The sequence below is a fragment of the Lissotriton vulgaris genome, chromosome 5, assembly GCF_964263255.1.
Source record: "Lissotriton vulgaris chromosome 5, aLisVul1.2, whole genome shotgun sequence".
Classification (NCBI taxonomy): domain Eukaryota; kingdom Metazoa; phylum Chordata; class Amphibia; order Caudata; family Salamandridae; genus Lissotriton; species Lissotriton vulgaris.
In genome coordinates, this window is record NC_141693.1 from 249,219,242 (window position 1) to 249,238,428 (window position 19,187).

A 19,187-nucleotide genomic window follows, 5' to 3' on the forward strand; every position below is an offset into this window, starting at 1 on the left:
CAATTGGTAAAAGTCTCCAATTGCTAAAATAGATATTCCGCCAAAAGGGAGATCAGACATTTTTATCTCTTGCAATCTATTATGTATAAAGTTGAATACATTAGCCCCTACCATTGATATTTCATCAATTATTAGCAATTTAAGATGCATTAGCTGACCTTGTAGTGTGCTTCTATTCTCATGAGTTAGCTGTCTATGAGTTAGTGTTTGTGAAATAGGTATTTTAAAAGTACTATGTAGTGTTTGTCCTTGAATGTTATGTGCTGCTTTGCCAGTTGGAGCTGTAAGCAATACATATATGTTATCTGGGTTTTCTCCTGCTTTTGTATTGTAATAACGTACTAATGTTTGGTAAAGTGCTGTTATAAGGAAACTTTTGCCTACTCCTGCACCACCTGTACAAAATGTGTAGCATGGTGTTTCTTTTGTTTTAACCCAATGCAAATGATGATATATAAAGTTAAGTTGTTCTTCTGTTAGATTTTGCATTATACTATCATATTGTTCTTTTGGCATTATGTTATTGCTTATTGATTCTTCTCTACTTGTACTTCTAATCCCTAAATCAAATGATAGGTCATACAATGGGTTTTCATTATTTTGCACTTCATGGCATATGGGGTTATCTTCTTCTGTATCTATTGGTGGTAGCAATGTATCTAATATACTAGTTTCATTGCTATTAGTGGTTAGTTGTTTATTATGTTTATTATATTTATTATGGTTTGAATCAACTGCATTTTTAAGTTCTAGATAGCGTTCATAATAAGTTTCCTTGTTATTAATTATATTATGTTCATTTCGCCATGGGTAAAAAAGCATGAGCAATTCTCTATAGTAATTTTCTGAGTCATTTTTGATGTTAAATCTGCAATAGCGAATTACTCTTGCTTTTTTTCTTTTTATGCAGTTTGTTTCGTCTACTAAATTTATCTCAAGTTCTTCGTCATCTGAGCTATGAAAGTTATTTTCAATAAGGAAATTGTCATGGCCTGTTTCTTCTTTTCCTTTACATTTTTTCTTTTCATTATACATAGATGCATAGTCAGCTAATGTACATGTTTCTAATTTTACAGGGCATTTACTATACCTGACTATAATATTATCATATTGTATTTTACAAGACTCATCTGGTAAAGAATTGATAGTTTCGATGTCTTTTAATAAGTATGTACGCTTTTCATTAGGACTTGTATTGATAAATACAAAAGATCTTGAACTTTTCCGTAAAGGAATTTGTAGTATTAGATATGCTGCTTCTTGTGCACTTATTTCTGTACAGTTTAAGAATTTGTTCCCTATATGCTTAAGTTGTTCTTTAATACTTGGATTGGCATGTACTTCTTTAGCAGCTTGGGCAATTAGTTTGCTCATTCCTCGCTGTGATTTACTAATGTATGAAACAATATACACAGCACATGCATATGCATCTAAGATGTATTGTATATCTATGTTTGCTTGCCATGCTTTCAAAATAGTTGGATTGTAGTTATTTATAAAGCATTCAGCTGGTGTCCTTTTCAAGAAAATAGTATTTTTTTGTATAATAGATTGTATACATAAAGTATATTGTTTTAGATCTATGTTCATTGAATGTAAAAACTGTTCAAAAGTATAATTTGAAAATTCTTGGCTATTTATAGTTAGATGTATTAGTTCAATTTGCTGTAAGAGCTCGTTATTTGTTTTGTCTAGCTCTATTGGTTCTAGTATAAAAGTTTCAGGCATTGGATATCTGGGATAATGATATTTGCATGTTCTTTTATGTTTGATACGGCAGTTTTTGGTATGGCCGTGTCTTTGTAGAGGTAGTAAAGACTCTATATCTGGTTCTTCTGTTTTTGCACATGTAACATACTTATTTATGAAAGTAGTGACTTCATTTCTATCAGAAGTTTCATATAGTGGAGCATTTTCTATCCATATTATAGCATGTATATGTGGTGATCCCCGTTGTTGGAATTCCACTCTATAAAAGTAATCAATAATTTTGCCAATTGGATTACTTTCATGCAATAAAACAGAATTAAATAATTTCCGAACTTGGAAGTCAAAATGTCTTGCACATGTAATGGGATTCTGCTGTATTAATTTGCATTTTGTTTCCCATGACATATTGTTAAATTCTTCTTTTGTGCATTCTGGTCTCTTTTCTGTACGTAATAATATGTTAATTAAGTGATACCATTTCGTTTCTGCAGCAGATAAAGTTAAAAAAAATGTTGGTAATCCTAATTGTCTAATCATAGCAAAGAGGTCTTTTTTGCATTGCTCCCAATATGGTGGTGAACTACGGATAGTTTTAAGTATTTTGTATCCTTCATTATACTGCAAAATTGTATCTAATTTATTCTTTATGTCTTTGGCAGTTATAATGTTTCCATTATTAAAGTATTTCCTAAGAGATATAAATATTTTGCTCTGTAATTGTTTAATGTGTAATGTTTTTAATTTAAAGAAAAGATTAGTAACACACTTTGCTACTCTTAGATCATTACTTCTTACTTCTGATTGACAGATTGTGCTGTAATGTATTGGGACATGCCTTTCTTCATTAGTCGGCCTTCGTTTTCCGCAAAATATAGTTGGGAATGCCAAATATTCAGAATCTTTGTCTTCATACAGGCCTCTTGGTGTGTTATATTCTGCAGGTGCTAAACTTAAAATATTATTTGTTTCTGTAGTAATAGTTTCATTATCTAACATAGTATCTAAATTTCCTGCTGGAATGTTGTCTGAGGAATCTGACGTATTACTTGTATCTGAAGTCTCATCACAAGAATGTATATCTTGTGTTGTATAATCCCAATCTTTATTAATAGTGATTCCATATTCTTGAAACAAAGTGCTTGTAGTGGCTAAATATAAAGCTGCACGTTTAACTTTGTTTGGTCTAACATTTTCATAATGGGTATAAGATTTATAACTTAATTTCCTTTTTAATTTTATTGGAATTGTCATGTTATCATTAATTTGCCTTGGTAAAACAGTTACTGTTGTCATAACGTCTGCAGGGACATTTACTACTGCACCTGATAGAGATTTTTGGAATCCACGTGGTAATGTTCTAATTTGTAAAAAAGGTATTCTTGGCGATACTAATCTTTCTTCTAAGTTATGCAACTGTAAGACTGCTGGGATATCAGGAAATGTCATCCCATTATATACTGAACATGGAGGTATTTTGTCTTTAGATATATATGTGTAACATGTTCTGCATATCTCATTTGTTCTGTATTTGCTAATATTACATTCTATGAATTTAGCTCTCTTACTAATACTGTGTGTATTTTGAAGACTTTGCTTATGCCATAGTTGATTGCAAATAGTGCAAGTGTACTCGGGTCCATATCGTATTTCTTCCTGAAATATCCTAATTATCTCATTTGTTGTTTGACCTGCTATATGTCTATGATTAAGTTCATTCTCTTTGTTTTGTGTCCGTTTTCTTTTTCTATTACTGTTTATTTCTAGAATTTCTATATTGGTTGGTTGAATTAGTGATTCAACATTAGCTGTTAATGTGTTTATTATCTCAGTATTGTTAAGAGCTATGTGTGAAGCTAAATAACTGTCTTCTGTTACATGCAGTCTATTGTCCTGACTATTGCTGTTTTGTGTGTTTATTATTGTATTTTCTACTTGTAAGTTATTCGAAGGAATTTCCCCTAATGCATTTATAGATATATGTGTCGTATGAACATATATGCTTTTTCTAGACTTTACATTTCCTTGTTTATGATTCCGTAGTGTTTGGTGTAATCCTTTTTTGCTAATTGTTGTTATGTTCACTGTAGTTAAATCTAAAGTAATACTCTCAGAATTAGTAATTTGTTCTCTATTGCCTAACTTTAGGATGTATTCTATAATAAGATTAATAGAGTCAATGTTGATAGCAATACATGTTCCATTAGGATGTTGTATTGCATTTTCATTTTGGCTATGTGAATCAAATAGAGAGTATGTATGTAGAGTTTTGAAGACTGAAATTATATATCTACCTATAGAGATCAATATACCAGTTTGTGAATTAATTGTAGAAGTTAGTGCAGATATAAATTTACTATGTAAAGTTTGTGCTGATTTTGTTAGTTCTTCGCTAAAGCATTTTTTGAGCTTTGTAGAATAGATTATGTCATTGCTAACTATGTAATTTGGTAACTTTAGAGGTTGCATACAATCTTGTTCATCGACAGAGTGCATTTCAGTGTACAAAGCATCTCCAAGATTCATAATGCAGTGCAAGTCTACACTATCCCAAATATATGCTGGTTTACAGTAGTTCTTTAGAATAGCAAATATATTATTTTGAAGACAATGTGTATAGTGAATAGTTTTATCACTATGTGTATTTTTTTCCTGTGGATGTGTGTTATGTAAAAAGGGAATTTCTTGTGGTGTTTGTGTTAAAATATGTGAATCTATATTGGTATTATTTGTGCTACTTTCCTTGTTCTGCAATGTGCTATTGTGTATATTATCAGGAAGTAAACTGTCATTACTTCCAGTAATAAGTTTATATGTATTATAGTAATCACTTGAATATGTGTTTGTATGTACATTACTTGTGTTTATTGTTTGTTGTACATTTATGTGTGTGTTATTAATTACATTAGTAGAATATGTGTTGGTATTTAAATTACTTGCTGGTATTGTTTGTTGTACATTTATGTGTGTGCTATTAATATGTTGTCTTTCTGTGTTGCTCTTAAGTGTTTTCTTAAGTATACTTGCATATGTGTCAGTAGGAGTAGTCTCTTCTGGTGTATTAGTATATTGTGTTGTGCTGATCTGCTTGCTGTTCTTTTTAGATTGATTATTAGGCCCTGTTGTAGTGAGAATTGCACAGGAATACGTACTAGTACTAGGAGTATTATCTAAAAATGCTAATGGCTGTTCCTTATTCCCAAAAGTATTTTTTTTAGATTGACATCTCTGAATGATTTTTTTGGCATTTTCTATACGCATTTCAAATGCTTGTGTGAAAATTTTTTCACTACCTTTAGTAGAATACACATAAAATTTTTTCGGTGCTACTGCATTCTTATTTTTTTCATGACGCACCATTGCTTTTTGAAGTGATTCTTTTGTAACCGTACTTATTTGTATTGGAGTTAATTCATACGGCACACAATTCAGGTTTGGTTTCTTAAGATAGTGTGCCAGATTAGTGATGTACTCTAGAAGTTTTTCAAATGTGAACTGTATAGTAATACATGTTCCATTTGGATGAGGCATTCCAGTCTTATCACGACTATGTGAGTCAAATACAAAGTACGAATCATTTTTCTTAAAAATGGAAATAACATAAATTTCCATGCAAAGTATAACACCGGAGTTGGAATCAAGTGCAGGTTTTAATATTTTGTTGAGATTTGGAAACGAAGGGTCACATTGTTGTAATATGTCTCCATAATAAGGTTCTTTAAGTTTAAGAGAATAGATAGTAGTATTGTGTTCAATAAAATTTGGTAACTCATCTGGATGCCTAAGTTGTTCGCTATTAAGTAAATGCATATCTATATATAAAGCATCACCTAATTTCATAATGTAATGCAAGTCTTCTTTAGTCCATGTATGTGCATCTTTGTAATAGTTGTGTATAATTGCAAAAGTACTATTTGGCAAGCATTGATAACCTCTAGAATTGCATGTAAATTTGTCATGACCTTGATGATAATCTGCTGCTAGTATTTGCATCTTAGCTAATCTAATTTATGAAATAATTTGATATCGCTACAGTATTGCTAGATTTTTTTGTTATACGCGAGTCTACTTTCGTTCTCTTATTTAATCTCTATATATATATATATATATATATCTATATATCTATTGCTAATTTATATTTTCTTTTGTAGTTAACTATAATGCAAGGCAATTAATTGAACACTATTTTTTTGCTTTGTATTTTAGGTAGCAGATTTAGATGTATTTTGTTTACAATTTTAGTGATGTACTAGCTATAAGTTATACTATTTGCATATATATATATATATATATATATATATATATATATATATATATATATATTTGGATATATATATATTTGGATATATTTATATGTATATATATATAGTTATTTTACTGTTAAATATATTCCAAGTTACAGGTTGATAGCTTATTTAAAAAACATACTTCTAATTGTATATATTTCCAAACAATTAGCAATTGTCTTTATAAAAGAAATAATTTTCAATGTTAAGTATATAAATATATATATAATTTTTTTAATAACTAATTATATATCTGATTTTGTCTAGTTTTTTTTTTCACTAAATCCACTCTATTGTTTTGGCCTTGTTTTATAGTTGGAGCTGGTAGCAAAATAAAAAGCAATTACTTTTACTTTTTTGTTAACTATTTTTTTTTCTTAAGATTAATGTTACCTATGGAAATCTTCTATATGATCTTTTCGAATTCTAAGTATATACTATATATATATATATATATATATATATATATATATATATATATATATATATATATATATATATATATATATATATATATGGGTGTGTGTTGATATGTGTCTTGCTTTTTCCCTTGCTATTTCTATACTTACAAGTCAATACAGAAGCAAAATAGATACTTTTACCGTGATGATGTTTTCACTGATGTTGTGTCAAACAATTATGAACGTCTGATGTTATTCAATCAATTGGCAATCTAAGGAAGAATGAAACAAGCATTAATATTGAGTTGACATATTAATATAATAAAAGCGGCTCGATACTCAAGACTATGTGTAGAAGTTGTATGTGTAGTATGTGTGTGGACTGAGTGAAGCATAGTAGTCGTAAATCGAGTATTAGAAGTGTATGTAGTATAGAGTAACTAGTAATGTATAGTAGTAAGGAGGATAAAGTGAGCAAGATAGAGAGAGATGGAGGGCAGGAAGAAGAGATGTTAGTAAAGAGGGGTGGTTAGGCAATATTGAGAGTAGTGGAAAGATGAAGAGAAAGATAAGGAAAAGAGAGAAGTCTGATAAGGAAGAGAGGATATAGAGGTGTAGAATGTAAGCTACAAAAAAATAGAAATGTAAATTACATGAAGTGATTTTTCTGAGAAGTTGTAAAGAGTGTATTAGATGCATTGTTTGTAATTTTAAGCAAGTACAAAGGAATAGGAGAGGTAGTGAGATTAAGGAACACTTAATCCCTTGTTAAATCTAAATAAACAATAGAAGAGACGTTAAATACATCTGAATTTGCCACAGAGACTGAGTGATGCAACTGGGGAATTGCACACTCACTTTAGGTGGAAAAGAAAGCCCTCACACACCGACCTAGTCAGTGTCATGCTTCATCATTGGGCCCCACCAAAGAGGCCGAATGCCTCTTTGGTGTGCTACGACGCCAGAAGACTGCGGAGCAGGTTTTGTGAAAAAGGCATGTTGTGAGTTTTATAATTAAAACTGCCTAATGTGTAAGTAAAAATCTATAATTCTTGATGCTTAGTACACAAATGAAAGAGTTATGTGTTTGAATTTAATGCCCAAGGTAATGGATTTGTTAATTTAAAATACTAATTAGTCAGTCAACATGTTTCATGTTTTACAGTTGTTTACATTTACTTAGGCATTTATAATGACAGAATTATACCCCGGCGGTATGGACTCTCTAATCGCCCACCCTGACCTGGGGGCGTGAAAGTGAAAATATCAAAAAAAATGATTTAGTGCATAAAAAAAAGGGGGAAGAGCAATTGCTCATTCCAAAAATACTCCTAATTGCGGAGTGTTTGTGCACCTGTAAAAGAAATAACAGACAAACATATAAAACTTTCACACAATTAGTTGTAAATATAAGCCATTGCGTTTGTCCAGGGTGTTCTATAGTTGTTGCATAGTGTTCCTAAATAAACACTATAGTTAACATCATCTATATAGCCTTATAGGGATGCTCACACTAACTTAGTAAAGTGAAGTGGAAAAATGTGTGTAAAGCACACAAAGTAGCTAGAAAGTGTTGATGAAGAGAGGAGACACATAAGAGATCAAGAGAGCTAGAAAGCAAGAAGAGAAGTAAGTGCAGAATGGAGTGAGAAGATAGCAAGTAAAAAAAGTGCAAGATAGAAAGTGAAGACAAGATGGAGACGTAGATTGAGAGTGAAGGCAGGAAGGATAGAGGACATGAGAGAGAGAGAAAAAGGGAGGGTAGGATGTAGGGCATGAGCAAGAAGGAGGAATGGATGGAAGAAAGTGCAGGAGCAAGAGGGCCAGCTCAGTGGTGTAAAGACTTTCAGGTAAGCAATGTTGTGTTTTGTAAAGCTGATAATACTGTCACTTTGAATGCGCCGAATGTGACTAAATTTATTTTTCTTTTGTTGCAGTATTTGACAGCAGGGTTGGGCAAGTATTTCTTGTTGCCATTTTGTCTTGAGATCTTTGGCTTGCTGTCAGTGTCCATGGTGCAAGGACCCCCATAGAGATAGATGTAGATGTAGGGCAGTAAAGAAGAGAGCAGTTGGAAGAGTGGGCAAGAGGAAGAGTGATAGCAAAGGGGAAACAAGAGGAAGAGTGATAGCAAAGGGGGAAAAAGCGGAGAGGGAGATAAAGAGAATAATGATAGATAAGGAAGGAGAGAAAGAGTGGATGCAGAGAGTGAGCAAGAGGAAAAAAGAGATAAAAGATAGAAAAGAGAGAAAGTTAAAGGCAAAACAGGGAGAATGTGCAAGAGAGAAGAATAGTAGTTAGGGAGGAAGAGAGGGAGGAAGAGAGAGGGAAGACGAAAAGTAAGTGTACAATTGTGTGAGAAGATAGGAAACAAAGAGTGCAAGATAGTAACTATTTCCGGTCGGCATTTTGTCTTGGGATCCATGGCTTGCTGTCTCCATGGCACAAGGGATTTCAGGTATGCGTTTTAAATTGTAATGTAATTAGTATTTCTCTTACAGGTGTTTAACTATTTTGTTTATATTCTTATAATATGTTTTTTTTTGGGCTGTTCTCTCTAGTGTTTCCGTGTTGGGTCTCCTCCTTGGCGTAACAACTTTCAGGTAAGCGATGTGTTTTGTAACAAATAAATGACTGTCTCTTTTGAATGACCGGTTTTTTTTTTAAGTTTGAAAAGGATTTTTTGACTTCATTCTACCCTTACGTTTCTTTTTGTCTTTTTTTTCTCTTCCTCCCTATGTACTATTTTTCTCTTGCACTTGCTCCCTCTTTTATCCTTTTAACTTTCTCTTTTTTATCTGTTTTTTCTATTGCTCACTCTCTGCATACTCTCTCTCTTGCCTTATCTATCCTTATTCTTTATCTCCCTCTCCTTTTTGCTTTTTTTTCCCTTTGCCGTCACTCTTCCTCTTGCCCCCTCTTCCAACTGCTCTCTTCTTACTGCCCTCCATCTACATCTCCCTCTATGGGGGTCCTTGCACCATGGAGAATGAGACAGTGAGCCAAAGAGTGCAAAATAGAAAGAGAATACAAGATGAGGACAGAGATGGAGAGTGAAGGCAGGAAGGAGATAAAACGCAGGAGTAAGAAGAAAGACAGAATGTTAAGTAAGAGTAAGAAGTAGGGCATGAGCAAGAGGGAGGGAGAGAGAGCAGATGGAAGAGGGTGCAGGAGAGAGGGATGGTAGAGCGAAAAGAAAGCATAAAGGAGATAGAGAGAAGAATGATAGATAGGGAGGAAGAGGAACACGGAGAGTATTAGAAAGAGAAAAAGAAAAGAAAAAGGAGAGTGCAGGACAGAGAAGCATGATAGATAGAAAAGGAGCTAGAAGAAAGGAGAGAGCAGATGTAATAGGGGGCAGGAAGAAGGAAGAGAGCATAACGGAGAGATATATAGAGAAGAATGAATAAAGAAGTAATTAAAAAAAGGAAGAGAGAGTGCCAAGAAAGAACGGAGTATGCAGAGAGGAGGTGAAAAGAAGTTAGAGAAAGATAAGTAAGAAAGAGGAAGAGAGTGCCGGAGATAGAAGTATGATAGATAAGAAAGTAGAGAGGATGCAAGATAAATGGAGATCATGAGAGAGAACGTAAAAGGGGGAAAAGACTGCAGAATGGAGGCAGAGGTCCAAAAATATAAGGAGTGCAAGATGGAAAGGCAGAACAACATAGGGAAGGATATAGAGAGTGAAAGTCACAGAGTGCAAAAGGAAGAGCAAGAAAGAGAGAAAGCAGGAGTTAAAGGGAGGGTGTGCATGAGCAAGAAAGAATTAAGAAGGGAGCAGTTGGAAGAGGGGGCAAGAGGGAGAGTGATGGCAAAGGGAAAATAGCAGAAGGGAGATAAAAAAAGAATGATGATAGAGAGGGAGGAAGAAGGAAGGAGAGAGAGCAGATGGAATAGGGGTCAAGAGTAAGAAGAAAGAGAGCAAAAAGGAGAGAGAAAAGAGAAGAGAGTGCAGAATGGAGTCAGAGGGCAAGAAAGAGAAGGAGTGCAAGATGGAAATGTAGCACAATATGGGGAAGGAGATAGAAAGTTAAAGTAAGAGAGAGGGCAAAAGGGAGAGCAAGGGAGAGAGAGAAAAAGCATGATGTAAAGAGAGGGATGGAAGAAAGAAGGTGAGAGGGTAGATGAAGAAAAGCACAAGAGTGTGAATATAAGATGGAGTGGGCAAAATAAAGAGAAATAAAGAAGGAATACAAGATAGCGACATAAGGAGCAGAGAAAGAAAGGAGAGAGATGGAAAGGGTATGCAAGAAGAAGAGTGGGGCAAAAGGTAAGAGAGCAACAGGGAGAGAGATAAAGATCGAAGGAATAGGAAGAGAGGGCAGGAGAGATAAGCATGATAGAAAAGGATGGAGAGAGCAAGCAGAAAGGAGAAAGGACGCAGGGCGCAAAGGGAGCAGCTTTTTTGCGCAGGCGAAAACATAATGAGAACTGTAGTGTGAGTTTGGGTCGGCCCTCGTCATTCATTGTCTGGCTCCATAAATTGAGCCTAGCCATTGGACGAGGGGCCTGTCCGTCAATTTAAAGCAGACTCAGGGGCGTTCAAGATTGTTTGGCTTTTGCCGACAAAACGACGCCGGGAACGCCCCCGATTCTAGCCCGGCATTGCCGGGACCTGCCTTTGATGACGTATCAGGTTTCTTTGTCTGTGGCGGAACAAATTGCAGGTAAGCGATGATGTCTTTTGTAATATAAATGACTGTATTTTTTGAATGCCCCATCCGAAATGTTTAATCACGTATTTTTTTTTGTTCTCTGCAGGTATTTTGCGACGGCCCGGTGGGGGGAACAATTTCCGGGCGGGATCCTTGGCTCGCTGTCTGTCTCCGTCTCCATGGTACAAGGGATTTCTTGCAGGTAAGAGATGGTATCTTTTAAGGACAGAGATGGAGAGTGAAGGCAGGAAGGAGATAATACGCAGGAGTAAGAAGAAAGGCAGAAGGTAAAGGAAGAGTAAGAAGTAGGGCATGAGCAAGGAGGGAGGGAGAGAGAGCAGATGGAAGAGGGTGCAGGAGAGAGGTATGGTAGAGAGAAAAGAAAGCATAAAAGAGATAGAGAGAAGAATGAAAGATAGGGAGGAAGAGGAACACGGAGAGTATTAGAAAAGAAGGAGAGTGCAGGACAGAGAAGCATGATAGATAGAAAAGGAGCAAGAAGAAAGGAGAGAGCAGATGGAATAGGGGGCAGGAAGAAGAAGGAAGAGAGCAGAAAGGAGAGATATATAGAGAAGAAAGAATAAAGAAGTAATTTAAAAAAAGAAGAGAGAGTGCAAAAAAAGAACGGAGTACGCAGAGAGGAGGTAAAAAGAAGATAGAGAAAGAGGAAGAGGGTGCAGGAGATAGAAGTATGATTGATAAGGAAGTAAAGAGGACGCAAGATAATGGAGATCATGAGAGAGAACGTAGAAAGGGGAAAAGACTGCAGAATGGAGGCATAGGGCAAAAAATAGAAGGAGTGCAAGATGGAAAGCCAGAACAAGATAGGGAAGGAGATAGAAAGTGAAAGTCACAGAGTGCAAAAGGAAGAGCAAGGAAGAGAGAAAGCAGGAGTTAAAGGGAGGTGCATGAGCAAGAAAGAATTAAGAAGGGAGCAGTTGGAAGAGGGGGCAAGAGGGAGAGTGATGGCAAAGGGAAAATAGCAGAAGGGAGATACAAAAATAATCATGATAGAGAGGGAGGAAGAAGGAAGGAGAGAGAGGAGATGGAATAGGGTGCAGGAGAGAGAAAAAAGAGCAAAAAGGAGAGAGAAGAGAGTGCAGAATGGAGTCAGAGGACAAGAAAGAGAAGGAGTGCAAGATGGAAATGGAGAACAACATAGGGAAGGAGATAGAAAGTGAAAGTAAAAGAGAGGGCAAAAGGGAGAGCAAAGGAGAGAGAAAATGCATGAGGTAAAGAGAGGGTGGGAAGGAGGGCATGAGCAAGAAATAAGTAAGAATGGAGCAGTTGGAAGAGGGTGCAAGAGGGATATTGATGACAAAGAGAAAAGAGCAGAAAGGAGGGAGATAAAAAGAGAAGCATAATCGAGTGGGAGCTAGAAGGAAAGAGAGAGCAGTTGAAATAGGGGGTAGTAGGGAGAAGGAGAGAGCAGAAAGGAGAGATATATATAGGAGAGCAATAAAGAGAGCAGGAGGGAACAGATTGTGATGGAAGAAAGAAGGTGAGTATAGATGAAAAAAAGCACAAGATTGTGAATGTAAGATGGAGTGGGCAAAATAAAGAGAAATAAAGAAGGAATACAAGATAGCAACATAAGGAGGAGAGAAAGAAAGGAGAGAGATGGAAAGAGTATGCAAGAAGAAGAGAGGGGCAAAAGGTAAGAGCATGCGGGAGAGAGATAAAGATAGGAATAGGAAAAGAGATGGCAGGAGAGATAAGCATGATAGAAAAGGGAGAGAGGAAGCAGAAAGGAGAAAGGACGCAGGAAATAGAGAGATAAAGAATGAATTCAAGAGACAGCTACATTTAGGAAGTAGAGAAAGAAAGGAGAGAGATGGAAAGGGTATGCAAGAAGAAGAGGGGCAAAAGGTAAGAGAGCAAGAGGGAGAGAGATAAAGATAGAAGGAATAGGAAAAGAGAGGGAAGGAGAGATAAGCATAATAGATAAGTAGGGAGAGAGCAAGCATAAGTAGAGAGAGCAAGCTGAGACGCAAGCTAGAAAGAGCATCAGAGAGAAGGTAAGGAGGAGTAAAAGTGAGAGCAGAATAGAGTGAGTAAAAGAAAGTGCATGATACAAAGAAAGAGAAGAGGGGAATACAGGAGAGAGTGTAGAAGAGAAAGGATGCAAAAGAGGGAGAGGAAAAAAAAGAAGGAAAGTAGGAGAAAGTGAGGAAAGAATAGAGCAGGAGTAAATAAAATAGAAAGACTGCTGGCAAAATCATGAAGGAGATGCAGAGTAAATGCAAGAGAGAGGAAAGGCAAGAATGCAAAATTGAAAGGGAAGGCAAGAGAAGGAGATGTATATATGTTGCATGTGCTGTCTCAGTATCTAATCATTTGCTCATCTCCAAACTAAATCAAATGTTGTTTATAAGGCAAACTTTTGTGTATATCCAGCAAAGAATGCCCAGTACAGACAGAAAGAACAAAGTCTTAGTTATAAGTTTTCCTTTACCTTTGACCTCTCTCCTGATTCCGACCTCACCAGTGCTGCTTTCATGTCCAAACTAAATTAAATGTTGTTTGAGGCAAACTTTTGTGTATAACTATCTAGCAAAGAATGCCCAGTACAGACAGGAAGTACTACCCAAAAATGTCTAAAGTAAAATAAGTTTTAAGTATGAACGTACCGTGTTGAATGAACGAATTTGAAAGATGTGTCCTCGATGGGGCAGTTGCACCAAATGGCAAATTTTTTGTCCTGTAAAAGTAAAATATACTGTTAGCAAAAGTTTGAAAAGAGTGAGGACATTTGTGTGAAGTATATTAGAAGTTGTAAATAGAGAATTAGAAGCACTATGTATTATAGAGTAACTAGTATAGTAGTAAAGACTATAAAGTAGCAAGGTGGAAAGAGATAGAGGTCAGGAAGAAGAGAGAGATGGATAGAAAGAGGGGAGAATAGGCAAAAAGAAAAGGAGTGAAAATAAAAAAGGAGAAGGATGATGAACAGTGCAAGTTAAAAAGAAGCTTGATATGGAGAGAACGCAAAGAAGTGAAAAGACGACAAAGATAAAGACAAAAATAAAGAAGTAAGAGAGTGCAGGAAATCGAAGTATGATAGTTAAAGAGTGAAGCATAATAGAGAGGGAGCAAGAAGGAAGGAGAGAGCAGCTGGTAATTGAAAAAAGGAAGAGAGTGCAAGAGAGAACGGGAGGAACTTGTTTTTGACAAAAGAATGTGAAAAAGGGTATATAAAGAAGAAAAGCACAAGAGTGTGAAAGTAAGATGGGTAGAGTGTGCAAAATTGAGAGAAATAAAGAAGGAATACAAAAGAGCGAGATATAAGGAGGAGAGAAAGAAGGAGTGGTGGAAAGTGTCTGGAAGAAGAGAGGGGCAAAAGGTTAAGATATCAAGAGAGTGAGAAAAATAAAGATAGAAGGAATAGGAAAAGAGAAGGTAAAAGAGATAAGCATAATAGATAAGTCGGGAGATAGCAAGCAGAAGGGGAAGGACGCAAAAAATAGAGAGCAGGAGAGAGAAGAAAAAGATGGGTAAAAGTGAGAGCTGAATAGAGAGGGAGTAAAAGAAAGTGTGCATGATAGAAGGAAAGAAGATTAAAACAGGAGAGAGAAGGTATAAGAGAGGGCATGAAAAAAAGAGAGAGAAGAGAAGAAGAAAGAAAGTAGGTGTAATAGTGAGGGAAGAATGTGCAAAATTGAGAGAAATAAAGAAGGAATACAAAAGAGCGAGATATAAGGAGAGAAAGAAGGAGTTGTGGAAAGTGTCTGGAAGAAGAGAGGGGCAAAAGGTTAAGATATCAAGAGAGTGAGAGAAATAAAGATAGAAGGAATAGGAAAAGAGAAGGTAAAAGAGATAAGCATAATAGATAAGTCGGGAGATAGCAAGCAGAAGGGGGAGGACGCAAAAAATAGAGAGCAGGAGAGAGAAGAAAAGGATGGGTAAAAGTGAGAGCTGAATAGAGATGGAGTAAAAGAAAGTGTGCATGATAGAAGGAAAGAAGATTAAAACAGGAGAGAGAAGGTATAAGAGAGGGCATGAAAAAAAGAGTGGGAAGAGAAGAAGAAAGAAAGTAGGTGTAATAGTGAGGGAAGAATAGAGCAGGAGTAAATAAAAGAGAAAGACTGATGGCAAAATGGGAAAGGAGATGCAGAGTAAATGCAAAAGAGATAAAGGCAAAAATGCAAAATTGAAATGGAAGTCAAGAGAGTGAAATGTATGTATGTTGCATGTGCTAGCTTAGTATGTAAGCATTTGCTGCCGGGACCTGTAAAGAAGGTGGGGATGAATATATAGGGTGAGGGCAGAAGAGTGAGGATGCAGGAGAGAGAAGGAGAGCAAAAGAAAGAGAAAGTCGGAGAAAAGGAGAGAAGAATAATGCGAGAGTGAAAGAAAGGACATTGAATGTAAAATTGTGAAGGAGATGCAGAGTAAATGCAGAAGAGAGACATAAGGAAAGGCAAGAAAGAAATTGAAAGGGAAGGCAGGAAATAAAGAGATCTATGTATATTGCGTGTGGTAAATGAGTCAAAGCATTCCCTACAGGGACCTGTAAAAAAAGGGTTTGTTATAAGTTTTCCTTCTCTGTTGACTACAACTTTACCAGTGGCGCTCTTGTACAAAAGCATAAGATGTGCTTTATGAGCGAAATTTTGTGTATAAGTATACAGCAAAGAATGCTCAGTACAAACAGCAATTATTAAAAAAAGAAATGTATTAAGTAAAATAAATAAAGTATTAACATACCGTGTTTATATAACGAATTTCAAATTGTGTAGTCGATGGGTCAGTTGCAACAAACGTGTACTTTTTTACCCTACAAAACAAAAATAGCATTAGCAAAATATTATGAGTGCAGGCAAAAAAAGCAGTGATTTTCTCATTCAAACTGTGCAAATTGAATCTTAGCTAAAGCTTTGCGTATTAGCGATTAATGCGTTCTAATGTAATAGTATGGCAATTATTTGCGTCACGTTACTGGTTTGTATGTGCCTTTAAAAATACAGAAATCCGCGCATGCACGTAGTGAAAATAAAAGAAGGAATGTTGTCAGTGTTTTATTTAATTTCTCGCATCGTGCAAAGCAGTTTGTGAACTAAAGTTGTAACTGAACATATATATATATATATATATATATATATATATATATATATATATATATATGTGTGTGTGAAAGATTAGTCTTACCTAAATCACTGAAATGGATTAACAAAAAACATGGTGAAATTGGCCAAATGATACAACACAATTGAATTGTAAAGTGATACGTATTCTTACTGCAAATTAGTTTCACAGAAAGGCATACTTACATGCGCAAACATTTTCATCCTAAATGCACAGTTTGAAAACATTTATATCGTAAATGTACCTATTGGCGATGTATGAAAAAGAACTCAAAGGCATTAAACAAAAACATGGGTAAATTGGACAAATGTATATGCAAGACAATTTAAATCTAAAGTGATACGTATTATTACTGATTTGTTTGCGCGTATAAAAACTGAAAAATGTGCTCGTAATACCGCTGCTCAAAAGAACAGATTACTTTCACAGAAAGGCCTGAACTTACATGCGCAAACATTTTCATCCTAAATGCAGTTTGCCCATGTATAACTTTGCACTGAAAGTCGTCGTGTCTCACCTTATCCTAACTGTTCTTTATGCTCTCAGTAAATGTAACGGGCCTTCATGCTCTGACTAAATCTAGTGTTGCGACAAACACATGCTTGTGCTCATCTAACTCTCAGCCCTACGATTTGAGCATATTAAATAAAAAAGGGGACAAATTACTTTCACAGAAAGGGCTAAACTTACATGCGCAAACATTTTCCTCCTTTATGCAGTTTGCCGATGTATAACTTTGCACTGAAAGTCGTCGTGTCTCACCTTATCCTAACTGTTCTTTATGCTCTCAGTAAATGTAACGGGCCTTCATGCAATGACTAAATTTAGTGTTGCGACAAACACATGCTTGTGCTCATCTAACTCTCAGCCCTACGATTTGAGCATATGAAATAAAATCTGCCATCGCACAAACAAGGCATCCAAAATGTACATAATGACGAATTGCATCAGCCCTACGATTTGAGCATATTAAATAAAAAAGGGGACAAATTACTTTCACAGAAAGGGCTAAACTTACATGCGCAAACATTTTCCTCCTTTATGCAGTTTGCCGATGTATAACTTTGCAGTGAAAGTCGTCGTGTCTCACCTTATCCTAACTGTTCTTTATGCTCTCAGTAAATGTAACGGGCCTTCATGCAATGACTAAATTTAGTGTTGCGACAAACACATGCTTGTGCTCATCTAACTCTCAGCCCTACGATTTGAGCATATGAAATAAAATCTGGCATCGCACAAACAAGGCATCCAAAATGTACATAATGACGAATTGCATTAAACAGCAAGGCCTTACAAAGTAAGCATGTGTTCGAATTTTCAAAGGCCATGAATAAAGTAGACATGCGCAAACATTTAAATCGTAAATCTACCTACCTTTTTCTCCTAAATGCAGTTTTCCGATGTATAACTTTGCACTGAAACTCGTCGGTCTCACCTTATCCTAACTGTTCTTAATGCTCTCAGTATAAAATCGGGGACAAATGACTTTCACAGAAAGGGCGAAACTTACATGCGCAAACATTTTCCTCCTAAATGCAGTTTGCCGATGTATAACTTTGCACTGAAAGTCGTCGTGTCTCACCTTATCCTAACTGTTCTTTATGCTCTCAGTAAATGTAACGGGCCTTCATGCTCTAACTAAATCTAGTGTTGCGACAAACACATGCTTGTACTCATCTAACTGTCAGCCCTACGATTTGAGCATATTAACTAAAAAAGGGGACAAATTACTTTCACAGAAAGGGCTAAACCTACATGCGCAAACATTTTCCTCCTAAATGCAGTTTGCCGATGTATAACTTAGCCCTGAAAGTCGTCGTGTCTCACCTTATCCTAACTGTTCTTTATGCTCTCAGTAAATGTAACGGGCCTTCATGCTCTGACTAAATCGAGTGTTGCGACAAACACATGCTTGTGTTCAGTTAACTCTCAGCTCTACGATTTGAGCATATGAAATAAAATCTGGCATCGCACAAACAAGGCATCCAAAATGTACATAATGGCGAATTAGAATAAACAGAGGTCCTTACAATGTAAGCATTTGTTTGAATTTGAAAACTTCATGAATAAAGGAGACATGCGACAACATTTATATCGTAAATGTACCTATTGGCGATGTACCAAAAAGAACTCAAACGCATTAAACAAAAACATGGTGAAATTGGACAAACGTATAGGCAACACAATGTAATTCTAAAGTGATTCATATTATTACTGCTTTGTTTGCGCGTGTAAAACTGAAAATTGTGGTCGTAATACCGCTGCTCAAAAGGACAAATTAATTTCACAGACAGGAAGGAACTTACAGTTTATATCGAAAGGCTCCAGTCCGCTGTCTCGAAGTATACCTCCTGAGATCGGTCGAGAAATCGAGAGGCTCCAGTCCACTGTCACGAAGTATACCTTCTGAGCTCGCTCGAAGAAATGTTTCTTTCCGTGGCTGTAGTCCTTTACATACTGTGGAAGACAAAAAAAACGCAGTTAGTTCATTAAATAACAAAAGACTTGCAAAGTTTGTTGTTAAGAACATGTAGGTGAGATGTTCTTTAGGATGTTGCTGTCTCGACATATGTAAATTGCCGATAGGAGGCTGTCTGGCCGAATGAAAAGGTCGTGGATGCTGTGACTCGTTAGAGTACTTAGTGGCTATGTGCGACTTTTGCCGATCTTGAATATCAAAGCTTAGTGGTAGACGAGTTGGCGCCACGCTGCCTGCAAATACAAAAAAGAAGTGCTGGTGAATATCATTTTGTTAAAGTAGAAAAACACGATAGCTCTTTGCAATAATTCCCTACACAGAAAGCACACGATATAAAATAACTATTAAAGTAAGCATAATAGAATTACGACACCACGCCGCCGACAGATTCCTGCAAATAAAGGAAAAGAAATGAAGTTAGAAATTACTTTTAAAAACGTAAAAAAAGCACTCCGGGTATTCGAAAGTGACAGTAATTGTTTAGTTACAAAACACATTGCTTACCTGCAAGTCGTCACGCCACGGATGAGACCCGACACGGAAATACTAGAGAGAACAGGCCAAAAAAGAAACA

The 19,187-nt window shown here is 35.9% G+C and overlaps 1 protein-coding gene across 1 annotated transcript in view; it reads right to left on the reverse strand.

Moving 5' to 3' along the window:
* The window catches only part of LOC147710612 (uncharacterized), a 45,607-nt gene extending 26,694 nt beyond the window's left edge, over positions 1 to 18,913 (reverse strand). Inside the window, exons 1-4 of the mRNA XM_086919368.1 lie at positions 18,441 to 18,913; positions 15,757 to 15,826; positions 13,680 to 13,750; positions 6,596 to 6,666 (exon numbers count right to left, since the gene is read on the reverse strand). The gene's annotated coding sequence lies outside the window, so the exon portion shown is untranslated. The remainder of the gene's footprint in view (positions 1 to 6,595; positions 6,667 to 13,679; positions 13,751 to 15,756; positions 15,827 to 18,440) is intronic.
* Positions 18,914 to 19,187: the final 274 nt, after the last annotated feature.